Genomic DNA, 14,380 nt, shown 5'->3' on the forward strand with positions numbered 1-14,380 from the left:
TTACTTTCGGGCTAGGTGGCGATGTGTGTATATTTATTTATTTAAGTTTCTTAAAACGCACATAACTCTGTAAAATTAAGATGTACGTTTCGAAATTCAAACTCGGTCTCCCCGAAAGTTATTCGAAAATCAATCTTATGCAAAGTGTACTACTAATAAAGTTAGCAGAGGCATCCTTATCCATATGGTAGAAGAAGAAAAAGCATCATTATGTCGACCCATTACTGGCCCACTACACTGCACGGGTCTCCTCCCAGAATGAGAAGTGGTTAAGGCCGTAGTCCACCACGCTGGCCCAGTGCGGACTGGTGGTATTCACACACCTTGAGAATACTATCTAGAACTCTCAGGTCGGTATCCTCACGATGTCTTCTTTCACCGTGATATTTTAATTGCTTAAAACGGACATAACTATAGTGGTGCGTGCATAAAACTGCCATATAAACTGCTGCCGGGACCGCCCAACCACCCACCACTGGGCTATCACCGCTTCCTATAATTGATTGGTACGAACAAATTGCGTCTAATGCAATTGGAATACTTTTGCTGATTTGAAATATCTTGTTACGTCCAAGTAAATTGTGCTCAATGTTTGTCTTTCATAAAACGTACCTTTTCTGGTTCACTGGTCAGGGCAGAGCATTTAACCCAATGCGAATTCATACGTTACTAGTCGTAACAAGAGCTACATTCCAGAACTCATTTTGAAGGAGCTTAAAGTTCGTGGCGGAAAACATTAGACGGATTGGCATTCCAGATCTTTGCGTTGCGTATTAGAAAAGAGAAAAGAAACCGGAACGTTCGAGTACATTTATTACAGTGGAGATATTAATGCTTTTGCGTTGATTTGCGGTTTTTATAGTGATGCAGTGTAAATTTGAGGGCGGCACTGTATAGTGATGTCCGCGGGGCCCATTGGCGGGGCCCTGGCGCTTGTCACTATAGCTTCTCAAATATCATAAGGCTAAAATCAGATAGATATTACGTATCTAATTTTTGCCCAGTGAAGTAAAAAACCGGCTTAGTGCGACTAGATTTTTACACGAAGGAAAAAACACTAAAAAATCACGCTTCTTGTATTGACGAACTCCCTGGCGCATCGGCGAGCGTTGTGGTCTTATGAGCGGAGTTCGATGCCCGGTAAAAATTTGACACTTTAATTATTAACAGTTCATGACATACAGAAGGTGTAGTCTTAGTAAAAGTAACATCGATTTTGACGACCCTGGCGCAACGCTGTGAATTGAGGTAGAAGGTCCCGGATTCGATTTCCCGTTAGGGGTAACATAGGGATTTTTTTTTTCTGAATTGTCTCTGGCCGCGTCTGGTAAAGTAAAGACGTGCCGTTCAGCTATTTAATGTTGCGTTGCGATGTCGCGTAGAAACTTATTCGGGGGTTTGAGTACCACACTCCCTAACAGGTTAGCCCCCTACAATCTTAGACTTCATCATCACTTACTAGGTAAGATTTCAAGGGTAAGTTATCCAACTAAAGAACTTTATAAAAAAAACTAACATACTTTCCCTTAGCCAGCTGTATAAATTCAAAACATGCATACTAGTTAGAAAAATACTTACCGAAGTCATACATACACAAATTACTTTTAAAACTAAATCACATCTAAATACACGAAATAGGCATAAATTAAGATTACCCAAGACTAGAACTAAGTATGGCAGTTAAACTATACAGGTTGAGGGAGCACTACTATACAATAGTCTACCCAAAGAAATTTGTTGCGAGAAATCTTTTATATCGTTTAAAAACAAGTTAAAAAAGCATTGTTTAAATTTTTTATAAACGCACTTTTGTATTCTTGTGTTTGTTTTGTTTTTGTATCACACTAAACTAGATAATATTACCACTTCTTTATGTTAATTTTTAATTTCTCATTAAGTGAAACTTAAGTTTCTTTTGAGAATAAATGTCTTTAAACCTAAGGGCTAACCTGTGGTGGAATAATATAAAAAAAAGACCCTTCTGGTAGGGAGGGAACCCTAAAAAGCCTCAGAAATGACCGTTCTGAAAAGAGTCTTACGCTCAATTTAACTTTAATATCCCCCTCCTTCACAATGCACTCTTAAAAACACAATTCTTTACATTATACTTCCTCGGTAGGTACAGCAAAAACTAAGAATTGGTAATTAAAGTCAGGGAAATGAATCCGTGCCCGCAGTTTCCTTAATGTACTACTGATATTTTTTTAGGCTGCTCGAATTACCATTCAAAGGTTAGATTAGAAGTGAAAGTTTTCATCCATCATCAAAGTCATCCAGCTTTAATGGAGTTCATCGTCAACAAAATATCAACCCCCTACAGGGCACGGGTTTCCTCCCACCGTGAGAAGGGGTTAACGCCGTAGTCCACCATACTGGCCCAGTGCGGATTGGTGGACTCCACACACGCTTAAGAACATCATGGAGAACTTTCACATGCAGGTTTTCTCACGATATTTTCCTTCACGGTTGAAGCAAGTGATATTTTAATTGCTTAAATCGCACATAACTTGGTGCGGTAACGAGGTGGCATAAAAGTTACAGGTGCGTGCCGGGATTCGAACTCGCTCCCGCCAAAGTGAAGTAGAAGTCCTACTCACTATCTATCACCACTTAAAGATTTGTACGATCCAATTGCGTCTAATGCAACTGTAATCCTATTTCCTTCAATGAAATATTAAAGAAAATAGATTCTACTCGAACTTCTTTTATTATTATTTTGTAGACCAAAATTTATGTTTGTAATTATTGTTAAGTTATAAGGACGTAGAGTTTGTATTATATTCGTTAATTATCAATAACTTACCCATAGAATATACAAACACTACGTCAGACCATGTCGCTGCCGGTCCGCGAAAACCCGTGACCTTTGGTCACTACTGAAAATCATCGTTGTAGTAATCCTTGGCATTTAATGCCATGGTGCTGCGGCACAGAGCTGAGTAGGTGACCCGTTGACCACAACGACGCAACATACGCCTAAATTTTTTTTTTTCTTTTTCTCTGTCCTCTTGTAGTATGTTGTAATTTAGTTATTGTGGTTAATAAATATTTATTATTATTATAATTATTATTATCATAACTATTTATAATAATAATAATTTAATATATATGCTCATAATATTATATTAGAAATAAAAAATTGTTTACCCAAAGATTGTCCATCGCTAAACAGCGCGGTAATGCTACTGACATTTTTTATTATTATGTAAAAAAAAATTGTTTTTTAATTTTTTTTCATTATAATTTTTTGTCATAGATCGACCATTGTGTACCCGCAATAATTTTTAGTAACATTATAAACTCATTCTCGTTTCTCAACGGAGTACTCAGTAGAATGTGCTACTATATATCGTCGACCTTAGTTGACCGTTGGCGTGTTCCGGTTGACCTGTCAATCAAGCCGGTTCGCACTTACTTGTTAAGTGATCGATCATCGCCGCATGATACCTACGCGACGATGGAGTTTCCGAAAGGAGTGTCGGATTTAGCTCTTTTTATATTTCTTTCAAGTACCAGCCGTTTTGGAAATAATATCATCGTAAAACTTGTTTAAGCGACATTATTATCGGCCTCATAAGACTCAAGAGTCACTCAGCGGGCGATGGAGAGAGCAATGTTGGGAGTATCTCAACGTGATAAAATCAGAAATGAGGAGATCTGTAGAAGAACCAGAGTTGCCGACATAGCTCAGCGAGTCGCAAAGCTGAAGTGGAAATGGACGGGGCCAATAACTTGAAGAATCGATGGACGTTGGGGTTCGAAGGTGCTGGAATGTCGTCATTACGGCCCCCAACGAGGTGGACAGATGACATCAAATGGGCCGCTGGAAGCCGCTAGAAACAAGCGGCCCAGGACCGTGTATTTTTAGAAGACCTATGTCCAGAAGTGGACTTCAATCGGTTGAAGTGATGACAATTATGATGAAAACTTGTTTATGTGTCTGAATGGGTCGATAATGATGGTGATGGCAGCTCAAATAACATTGGTGTGTACGTCTTGAGAGACGATTGAAACACTGTCTAAGCGACATTTTTTTGTACGGCTTTTGCTCAATAGGCCGATGAGCGAATAACATTTAAGGCCGCAAATAGGGCAGCTAAACCCTTCGGCGCAATCAGAAATACCCGTCGTATGTCTTCTTATCCTTTTTTGAGAGAGAACACGATACCAAGCTTCATCATAAATACGGCATTACTCTAACGCTATTTATCTCTTCCTTCCGCAAGCAGTGGCGTGCATAGGACAAGGGTAATCATAAAGAAGTGAAATGACATAAAACGGCAAAATCCTCCTCCGTTGCCAGTTATTTGAAAATGTTAGGGTAAGCAGTACTTTTGTGCATGTATGGAGTGCACGTCGCTGCCCGCAAGCGTCTACAAATGTCTAATTATAGTATAAAGGATTACGTAAACGATAAAAAAAGCTTGGTTGTGAATTATTGCCCTAATATTTAAGGAGCATCCCGCTCCTTAAATATTTTCAAATGGCAATGTGAGATGGTGATAACAAAAAGGACATTCGGCTAAGTTTGTTGTGGGCTTCTTCCTAGACCAAGGCCGCTTTTGGAATCCCCGTTGCTTGAGTATTAGGTTTACGCATGTAGTTATCGCCATCACTACTCACTACTATGTACATATTTTCTATGTAATGAACGCAGCAAAGTGCCTTCTATGTGCCAACTTGAATAAAGAAAAATTGGACTTTGACTTTGTCTTCGTTGAATTTGGTCGTGTCATCCTCATAGCGCAGTATTTAAATCTTAAAGCGATCGGCCCAATGGCCTTTTAGCATACGCTAAATAACCAAGAACATCCTGCCAAGGCCAACAAGAAGGTTCTATACGGTGTACGTAGCCCATATACAGCGCAAGCGTCTTTGTTTTAGTAGACTTGAGACTGGGCATTAAGGACTTCCTCATTTGTCCAGCTGTCCTTCCATTTTACGCAAACAAACTTCCTTTAATCCTTTTTTTATAGTAATACTAGCGTACCCAGCCCGCTTCGCCGGGCTAGATTTTGCTTTATTTTATTTAAACAATAAACTTACATTAAATTTTTAATTAAAGTCTCATAATATATTAAATCATTCATTTCTCCCCGTATTTATTCTCTTCTTTTCTCTTCTCGAGCGGGTGAAGATCATTATCTACACCCATGTACAACCAACAATAGAATATCATCATAGTAAATAAAAGCTTTATTTGACAGATCAAAAATAGGAGTGCTCCGATCGTCACCAAACATTACAGGATTACTCGCCAGGTCAATCCGGAGATTCCCTGAAAGTTTCATTGAAATCGGTCCAGCCGTTTCGGAGCCTATACGGAACATACCCACACACTTTCTCTTTTATATATATAGATTTGACGGACCAAGTCTATATAGAAATCATTTAAGGGCTAATTATTATCCTGAAAATAGTAGAAAATAAGTTTTTTTTTCTTATAGTAATAATTGACGGATCAAGATGGTGGCCCGCCTGATGTTTAGTGGAAACCATCGACTATAGACAGAGCAACAGTGCATGCAAAAACTAAGGACGGTAGTAAGCATGATAACAGGGCATTCATTGCCAACTAAACAAACACCTTTTCATTTAAGGTATAACCGACAGTCCTCTGTGCAGAGCGTGCATGGAGGCAGATAAAACACCGACTCACGTACTGCTCCAATGTAGAGGAGTAGCAGAGCAACGCGCAGCATACCTTGGCTCCTCAGCATCACTCCCTGAAGCACATGGCGACCTGGGCGGCCTGCTAAGCTTCTGGAGTGAGCTCGGATCGCTGGTGTGACCCAGCGGGGAGCCGTACAAGTGGGACTACGTACAACGGAAGGTTCCGGCCGACCAAGTGCGGAGACAAGCCCAGAGAAAGAAGAAGAACAGGGCATGCAATGAGCACGTTCTGCAAAATGCCGCCCTGTGTCCATCAATCTGAGGCGTAAGTGGTGAACCTCGTGTGCCTGTAATTACACCGGCAACCACGCCCTTCAGACCGGAACACAGCATTGCGACAATGCTGCTTAGCGGCAGAAATAAACATGGCGATTGTACTTCACCGGACGAGGTATGTCACAAAAAGCTCATTATCATCTTCAACCTAAGCAAGGCATATGTAGGGTATGGAAGGTATCTAGGCAGCGTTCTTGTTGGCGTAGGTGGTCCATCAAATCAAAATCAAATCCCTGCTTTTTGCGCAATAAAAAAACGCAATTGAAAGAAAAGGTACAATAGGCGGCCTTATCACTTAAAAGCGATCTCTACCAGGCAACCTACCAAAGTAAATGAAATTAAGAAGAAGAGTTAGGGTGTACACAAAATAATACTTAAATAATAAACATAAATTAAAAAATTAGATAAATAATAATACATTAAATAAAATATACTTACACATATAATATAAAAAAGAATATATATAATACTAGCTTTTGCCCGCGGCTTCGCTCACGTTAAGTTTTATTTTTGATTTGGTAAATTTACTACAAATGGTTAAAAAAAGGTCTTGCTGCTTATAGAAAAATATGAACGGAAATTACTTAGAAAATCAGAAACTTTCATATAAATTTTGATCCCCTATGAAATACGTATTTCTTTATTATACATCGAAAACCTAAAATCAAAGTTTAATTGATGTAGCTTGAAAAATAAATTGATAAATGAAGAATTTTTTACAAACTTTCATCCCATATTTAACCCTGATGGAATTTAAAAAAATCCTTTCCTAGCGGACGCCTACGTTGTAATAACTATCTGTGTGCAAAATTTCAGCCCAATCCGTCAAGTGGTTCGAGCTGTGTGTTGATAGATCAGTGACCTTTGCCTTTTATATATTTTGATAATATACAAGTTATCAGCTGCTCAATAAATATTTTACGCAAAAAGGGTAGGTTAGGTATACTTTCGAAAATTTGTGCAGTTATGCTGATAATGCGTTTGGTGAAAATAATTGGTCATATACAATTACCAATCAAGTAATCGGTGAGTACTAAAGCAAAAATGATAACTTTTAGTTTTTTAATCGATGAAGTGCGTTTGAAATAAAAAAAAATATTTTCTAAGATTACGTTGACGAAACAGAGACAATTATTGCAATATCCTGTACAACCAAAAGCTTGGACATGGTAATTATTAATGATATTATCACTCGCGTTTAGATGTAATTAATGTTTTAAAAGATAAAATTTAATTTAAAAAAAAAATTAGGGATTTTTCATAAAATAAACTTCTTTCTAAAAATATAAGATAAAATTAAATTTATATTTAAAAAAAATGAATTAAAATAAAACGATAATTGTAAATAAGAAATGTGAATAATAAATGATTAAATGTAGATTAAAATTGTAGCTATATTTAATTAAAAATCGATTAAAATAATTTCTCAGCTTGAAATGACAGCTTAATTTATGTTATTTTTATTTATAAATAATAAAGACAAAAACAGGTTATATTGATAAAAAAAAATCTATTTCAGTTTCATACTCTATATTTAATAGAAGTGTGAAGTTAAATTAATTATTAATTTTTTAGTTCTTAACTGATTTTGTCTTAATCTTTGATCACCAAACGTTGAGCTCGTTCGTCAGGTTTTTCGGCAGCTCTTGATGAAGACGCTCTTGATCGTAGGTCTGTAACTCGAACAACACGTTCACTATCTGTTTCATTAGCTCTCAAAGACGAAGCTCGAAGTCTGTTTGTTTCTAATCGTGTTGTTTGTTGTTGCGGTGTTTCTGTAGTTCTTCTGGTTGCCTGTTGCTTCGTATTTCTCGTTGATCTTCCGATATTTGATTTTTTCCGTGGCATTGTAAATAATATTATTTGTGTAGCACCTGTTTTATCTATTTACATAAATAATTAATTAGTTAATTCTTTTCTATTTACAATTTAAATTAACTATTTATTATTATTAAAGTCTTGAGTATACTTACTAATTAAGAGTATTATTGACTTTCATTAAATTACACTTACAATTAAAATTACAAATCAATTTTTTTATGTCATAAGGTCCGTTTCTGCGCCATACAAGATGATGGAATTTTAAATATACCTTTGCAGTTAATAAAGGTTAGGTTTGACTAAAAAAGATGGATCCGTTTCTCAAACCAGCAGTTTTTTTTAAGTCAACAATAATCAATGGAAAAATATTTAAAAACCTTTGCAATTATACTTGTTTCGAAGCCGCCGTAATTATTTAACCAAACAAATATTCATACGTTTGCTTCGAAGGTGCGAAAACCTCGATGCGCGAGGATTATTCGCACTTGTCAGTGAAAAATTAGCGCTTTACGTTCGTGGTGAACGTAACCCGCGATCCCTGTACCGTGGTACGTGTGGTGACGGCAGACCCGAATACAGTTGGCACCTGCACCCCTTCCCTTCCCGCGGGTCTCGTACGAGGCGACTAAGGGAATATAACGGATATAAAGCAGCAGCATCCTTTGTTCTACCATCTATGCGATCACCAACCCGTCTGCACAGCAGCGTGGTGAAGGGCATACCCACAGAATTAAGAGCATCAAAAACCACTCCACTTTAGTAGTGTTTGACAGTAATTATTTTACCTCTAATGTTCTAAACGTTTACCATAAAAGTTTGTGAACTAGCAAAATTACGCGGGTGTGAAGTGCGACGTGCGCGGGGAGTTCTTTACTGTTTTGGACATTAAACTGCATGCAATAATGGCTGAATGAGAGTTCTGTATGGTCTTCATTCTGTGGGCAAACCCCTTCGTTGGGAGAGGCCTGTAGTCCAGCAGTGGACTTCAATGGGCCATTGATGTTGATGTCGATCACACTCGACTGAAAGTACCTGCCGATGCAGCCATAGGAAGGTACACTGAAAGAGGAGCTGTAACTTTAACTATCTTGGTATAGTTGAAAACAGCCATTTTGGAAATATTTAAATAACAAATGCGAAAGTATGTTTGTTTGTTTGTCCTCGCGTAACTAAGCCATTTATCAACTAGATATTTGGCATGGAGTTAGTCAAAAGTAGAGAAACGTAGACCCCTTTTTATCCCAGGAATACGAGTGGTTCCCGCAGGATTTTCTATAGTATTCCGTTAAAGCGTTACTAATATATCTGCTGCGTAGAGTCACAACAAACATACATACTTGACGTTTCAAAAGTGTTTGTGAAGTAAGTCTACTTGAAATAAATGTTTTTTTTTTTTGAAGAGATGTTAGCTCCCTTTGTGTGTTCTATCTACTCTGTAATGGAGAGTGTTCTGGAGAGTTGTGCATTGATACCTCCTTCCTTGTTCTTTGACTGCACCTCACGCTGTAGAAATAAATTCCACCCTCATCATCTGATTGCCTAAGTATTCTTCTACTATTCGAAATACCAGATCATTCTACCGCGCACTTGCAAATTGTGGAACAAACTCCCATCCGATGTGTTTCCGCAAAAATATTATCTACGGTTATTCGAGGGGCGGATAAAAAAATTCCTTGAAAGCCAGCAACACATCGGAGGCTCCTCTGGCATTGCAGATGTTTATGGGCGGCGGTGATCACTTAACATCAGGTGAGCCACTTGCTCGTTTGTTTTTTTGTTTGACCTTCCTTCACGCCCTAACTTAGCAAACAATCAACTTGATTTTTGACATAGAGTTAGTTAAAATAACGGAGAGTAACATAGCATACTTTTGATACCAGCAAAACGGCCGGTTCCCACGGGGTTTAAAGAAAAAAAACTTAACAGGCGCGGGCGAAGAACGTGCGCAAAAGCTAGTTGCTTATAATTTCCAGTTCTGCTGTTTTTGTAATGGCTTTTGTTGTATTAAGTTATAGCGTATAATTATCCGAGGTCGAACGCGGTACGCTGTAGGTACTAAAAGTTTAAAACCACTGTTTAACCGATGTGGGTCAAGAATCGAGTATCTTCATTGTTCTTACGACCGCTAAGTATTACATAGGTCATTAACTTTGCCTTCACATGTGTGCCTTCGAAGGCGTTACCACGCTTTACCATACCATATATAGCGGTCTCTTCCAGGCAACCGAAGACGTAGAAGAAAATACTATAGACGCTTGGTAGGGGGTATCTACAACATATAATTGACGGCCGAGTGGCGCAGTGGGCAGCGACCCTGCTTTCTGCGCCCAAGGTCGTGGGTTCGATTCCCACAACTGGAAAATGTTTGTTGTTTGGAAAATGTTTGGTGGATGTTTTTCAGTGTCTTGGTGTTTATCTGTATATTCTCAGAATTTATGTGTATTTTATTCATAAAAAAAATATTCATCAGCTATCTTAGTACCCATAACACAAGCTACACTTACTTTGGGGCTAGATGGCGATGTGTGTATTGTCTTAGTATATTTATTTATTAATCTATTATATTTATAATATTATTATACAAATCCATAAACTAAAAAAATAAACAAATATCATAGTAAATATTATACAACCAAAACTATTTAAAATGTATAACAAAGTAACTAGAAGTAGTACCTATTTACTTTTACCATACAGATTGATATTTTTTTAAGTGTTTTTTTGAAACTGTTCAATTACACTCTCACTATAAATAATAAACAAATAAACTACGACAATATACAAATCGCCATCTTGTCTTAAAGTAAGCGTAGCTTGTGTTATGGGTACTGAGGTGACTGATTTTTTTTATTTAGTTCGCAAAACTGACAATCAACTGCTTACTCTAATATAAACTATAGGACATTTGGCATGTGTATACAATTGTGCCTTCTCGATGCGAACATAGCATGCAAATCCGTTGGGTACATAAGGCTGCTGCAAACAGCTAGAAAAACAAATTTAGAATAATATAACAAAAAAAATATAAATTACTAAGAAAAGAAAAACAAAATATTGTGGAAATAAGACAAGTGATACAAGAATCTTCTTTGGATGCGTTTAATTTTATCTGAATGCACTTGATACCCTGGGCTCCATACCTTGACACTTATATTTACGCAAATTTACAAAATAAAATGATAAATTGTTGCAGCACACAACACAACATTGTTGAGCAAGGCATACCCACGGGATAGCCATGGTTTGCCTGTTAACTACGAAGCGGCCGTATCGCATCAATGTTCAAGTTACGTCGGCGCAGCAAATTCGGAGGCTAGCTTTGCGTCACGACGCAATACCTTTTCTTGCCACAAATATTTTATTATTATTTTATATGTTTTATGGGAATTAATTGTAAGACCTAGGCCGGGGAGCTCGTGCCACAAATCGGCCGAGCATAGACAATAACTTTAGGTTTAATATTAAATTACACCATAAAGATTCTCCTGCTTTTCGCGGACTACAGCAAATTAAGCTTAATTTTCATAATATCTTTTTAAACTGCACCCATCGCAGCAGCGACACTAAATATAAGTAAGTGATGTCAAAGATAAATCTATTTGATTTGAAACAAACTAAATTTCTCATAGTTGTATCGGTGCCACCATATTACTTGTAAGCATCAGCAGTCAGCACCTTGTACATATTTCACGTTCGGCATAATGAAACATATTACGGGTGCATATTGCTATTCGACGTGTGTACAGTTGGTACAGATGCGGTGGGCGGAGAATAACAAACGACCGTTTGTTTGATATTGAATACTAAGGATATGTGCGTACATATACACGGATGAATACCGAAGCAATGCAAATATTTTTCCTTATCCCACACACTTGCCTATTCCCTTCTGTTTTATTTGTGGTTTGACAATATTGTATATATTTATTTATTATTGATATTAATTATCACTACATAGTATAAAACAAAGTCGCCTTTTCTGTCCCTATATCCCTATGTGCGCTTAAATCTTTAAAACTACGCAACGGATTTTGATGCGGTTTTTTTCAATAGATAGAGTGATTCAAGAGGAAGGTTTATATGTATAATACATGCATCATATACTAAGGCAACATTGCTAATTTTAGAGGTTTCTAACGTGATGTCGTAAATTAACCTATTTTTTTGGGCTTATTTAGCAATTTGGCAAAAACGCTGCCTAAACCCTACGAGTTAGATCAAATTAATGTACCACAGTATTGTACACCATAAAAAGGTCTACAAAAAAGTCCGCGATGGTATATGTTTATATTTTAGGGATATCCCACATTAACCATTTTTATTGTTTACTTTTTACGTGAAAAATGGCTTATTTACGAAGCTTTTTTAAGCAATACGGCATTAATCCTTATCGAATTAAGTACCTTAAATACAGTGTGCAATTAATATAGATCAATATGGTTCCTTACAGCATGTAAAGTAAACAAATATTTTCGGAGATATTACAAATTTAAAATTTGCGTTTGCGGCGGGCGGTACCGGTCGGACGGGGCAGTGCGGGGAGGCATGCCTATAAATAGCGCGTCGGAGGCCGCGGTTCTCCCTGTAGCACTTTGAATTTAGCAGCAATCGGACGCGTTTATTATCGGAGCTCTCTAGCGAGGAAAATAACAGTACTTGATAAAAACGTGCTTTTCAGCGCGACAACGTATCAGTTAATAATTATAAGTTACGATAAATAATAATCAATTAATTTAATAATAAGGAAATTATTTTCAAAAATCTTAAGTAAGTTCAGAAAAAAAACTTAATAGAATATAGCTATCTTTTGTTCTTGATGATTGTAGATTATCTTTTGTTTTTAGTCACACGCATGGCAAATAATGGTTTAGGTGTTTTTAATTTAATTAAAATCGTATTTTAAGTTGATTTCATTAAAATCGTAGTTTAAGTTATTTCAGTAAAAAAAAAGAAAATAATAGAATAAATGTCTTTTGTTTTTTATGATTGTTGATTATCATTTGTGTCTAAATGGTAAGTATTTAGATGTTTTTTACTGCGGCACATAGGTACCAATAATATGGCAATTTGTTCATAGGTAGGTAATCATACATAAGTCTAGAACTGAGTCAACTTTGTTCAGAAATTATAAAGTCATGTCTGGAAGACGTCGTCGTTCGAACATAGGTCGTAGTTCAGTGAATGCTAGAAGAGTACGTTCACAAAGAGATGAAGAATCGTCAACAGAACGTGAAGCTCGACTCAGTCAGCTTAGGGATATATAGAGCTGAGAGAGAGAGATAATCTTCAATAGAGCGTGAGGTTCGCCGCAGCCGGGATCGAGATAGGCATTCGGTTCAGAGAGATAGAGAATCGTCAGTAGAGCGTGAGGCTCGACTCAGTCAGCTTAGGGATAGATATAGAGCTGATAGAGAGAGAGAATCTTCAGTAGAGCGTGAGGTTCGCCGCAGTCGAGATAGGGATAGACATCGAATACAGAGAGCCAGAGAATCATCAGCACGAGTTACTAATTCATGGGTAAATAAAGAAAATTCTGCCATGTATTACGATCCTTCGATTTCTTACAAGGACGATCGTATAGTATCAATAGGTACTATGTCAGTAGTATGTGAATATTGCTTGGCATTGAAATTCAAGGACGAATCAAAAGGCATGTGTTGCTTACAAGGAAAAGTCAAATTAGAAGAAATTCTCCCTCCACCTGAACCACTTCACTCTCTTCTTACGGGTGATCATCAGAAATCCAAACAATTCATGCGCAATATACGCCGTTATAATAACGCATTTCAAATGACCTCTTTTAAGAGTAAGCAAGTCGTTGAGCGTGGGTTCATGCCTACATTTAAAATTCAAGGGCAAGTGTACCACTTAGCTGGGAGCTTGCTACCACTTCGACCCGATGATCACAAATTTCTGCAAATATATTTTATTGCAGATCCAGACACACAAGCATCTACGCGGTGTTCAAGTGTTGCACAACCAATTGATAGAGATTTAATTAGATCTCTGCAAGATATGTTACATTCTCATAATTACTATATACAGTCTTTCAAAACTGCGATTGAGAGTATTCCAGCAGATACTCCTGACTTTAATGTCGTAATCCATTGTTTTACTCCAAATTTAATGCGTGCAGGCCAAGGGCAGTAATGAATGAATCAAAAATACTGGATCGATTTTAATCATGTTTTCATTGAGTGACATAAGCATATATATTTTATGCCCGTGCAAAGTCGGAGCGGGCCGCTATGTTTTTATATACAACGTTCATAGTTTTTCTGTAGTGTATTTAATTTAGTATCAGCATTGCACCCGTGCGAAGCCGGGGCGGGTCGCTAGTATAGGTATATATTAATTATTATCACTATCTATATATTTTATTGTAAGTTTGTTATATGTACATATTATATTTGTATATATAGGTTTATGCATGTTTATTTGCAACACAGTACCAGTACAGTTAAATGCACCACCTACCTCTCTTCTTGAGCTGTTTTTAACGCCTTTGGTTGCCTGGAAGAGATCGCTATGTAGCGATAAGGCCGCCAAATTGTATACCTTTTGTTAATTTTACTTTACTTTTAATTTGTTATGTTTATGTGGTGTACAA

At 37.2% G+C, this 14,380-nt stretch overlaps 1 protein-coding gene across 1 annotated transcript in view; it reads right to left on the reverse strand.

Annotated features, from left to right (window-relative positions):
- LOC120630342 (probable E3 ubiquitin-protein ligase RNF144A) overlaps window positions 1–14,380 on the reverse strand; it is a 145,785-nt gene that overhangs the window by 106,618 nt on the left and 24,787 nt on the right. The gene's annotated exons all lie outside the window — the stretch shown is intronic.

Source organism: Pararge aegeria, chromosome 16 (genome assembly GCF_905163445.1).
Source record: "Pararge aegeria chromosome 16, ilParAegt1.1, whole genome shotgun sequence".
Taxonomy (NCBI): domain Eukaryota; kingdom Metazoa; phylum Arthropoda; class Insecta; order Lepidoptera; family Nymphalidae; genus Pararge; species Pararge aegeria.